This window comes from Belonocnema kinseyi, chromosome 1 (assembly GCF_010883055.1).
Source record: "Belonocnema kinseyi isolate 2016_QV_RU_SX_M_011 chromosome 1, B_treatae_v1, whole genome shotgun sequence".
In the NCBI taxonomy this organism is placed as follows: domain Eukaryota; kingdom Metazoa; phylum Arthropoda; class Insecta; order Hymenoptera; family Cynipidae; genus Belonocnema; species Belonocnema kinseyi.
In genome coordinates this window covers 88,062,128-88,063,807 of record NC_046657.1, presented here as the reverse complement: position 1 = coordinate 88,063,807, position 1,680 = coordinate 88,062,128, and positions in this window count along the sequence as shown.

Sequence of the window (1,680 nt, the reverse complement as noted above, 5' to 3'; positions counted from 1 at the left end):
ACAATTATAAAATCTGATTTTTTGTTTGTGATTTCGTGATAAAGGAAACAGCTATTTATAAAATAATTTATAAAAAGGGCTTATAATTTTTGCCCAAAGAAGGTAATTTCCAAATAGTTTAAGCTGTACTACTGGATCTTGCTTTCAACCGGAAATATATTTATTTTTTATATTTACCTTCCCAAGGATCATTGTTGTGAAAATTGAAAAGCTAAACTTTACCAGAAAATGCGTTTGCATTTTAAGTTTAGCTTTGAATATTAAAGATAAATTGTAATTTCGTGCTTATCCAATTTAAAATTAAAATTTTTTTCAGTTCATAATAATTTTGTTATTGCATTTATATTTTGACACAACCTAATTAAATTTTGTCATTTGGACAATCTTTGTTAAATTAATACCAAAATATTGACAAATATATTTTTTATGAATTAAAAAATTGAAAAATAACAAAGGGCAAAATAAAGAAAACAAAATGCATTAAAGGGATTGCGAGGTTGCCTTGTTTATCTTCTTTCCTTACTTATTTTTTTGGTACGTAAAGTTTAACTTTTTATTTATATGACATTTTATAATTGTAAAAAAAATTGCGATAGTCAAAGAATGACATTTTCAACCTTGGTGCTTTATAAGTGAATTTTAATTCATGATTTCTGAACATCCTTGATTATGTCTGGTTTCATCCAAACATCCAATACGTGATTTTTTTTTCATTTACTCCTTATTATGTATTCTTTATCTATGTATTCTCCTTATGTGTGCTTATCGAATGTCTCGAAGAAAATGTTCAGATTTTCGAAATCTTGCTACATTAGTAACATTAATAACACAGAAAATTGTTAATAGCATTTTAGATTAATAACACATTCATTAGCTCTTTTTAAGGTAAACAACTTTTATCAATTTATTTTTTTCATTGCTTATGTCGTTTGTCCAAAGCCTTATATCTTATATTTTTAATGTTGTTTTTTTACGAATAAAACAAAAACTACCCTTCGTATCAAAAAGTAATTGATAAAAAACTTTTGGATCTTTTTAAGGTGCACAATTTTTTATTTATCTTCTTTTTTCCGCAACTTGCACAGTTTCATCACTAAATGAAATTTATGATTTTTCATTATTTTTGGTTCTTTCAAAATTTGAATTTTCGATTATTCAAAACAATCTGAAAAGCTGGTTAGTTTACAATTTTCATTTTGTTTTTTTTTTAATTTGTTGAAAACGCTATAATTCTGGTAATATTCTTTTTATCAAAAGAAGTCGATGAGGTAAATTGTTCGGATTTCCAATTATAACGAATACCCGTACATGGAATTTTTAAATCTTGAAAAAAATTGTCTCAGAAATTTTGAAAATTCTCTAACTTTTTGAATTTCCACCCAAAATAGCCAATGAACTTGATCTTTAGTTTCTGACACTTAAAGAGTATACCAACGGCCAATATAATAGATTATTTTTTCAAAAGTTATTATACTCGCAAACAAACATGCATATGGAAAGGCAGAAACACTCGTAAAAATCTGTATTTCGTGAGCAGACGTAATATTTTACACAATTGTAATAACTTTTTTGATGAGAATGTAGTGTTCTCATATGGGAAGTGAAGGATATTAGGTATTATTTAAAGTTTAAGTGAACGAGGCGTGATTCACTAACAATGAATAATTTATTCAAACAATT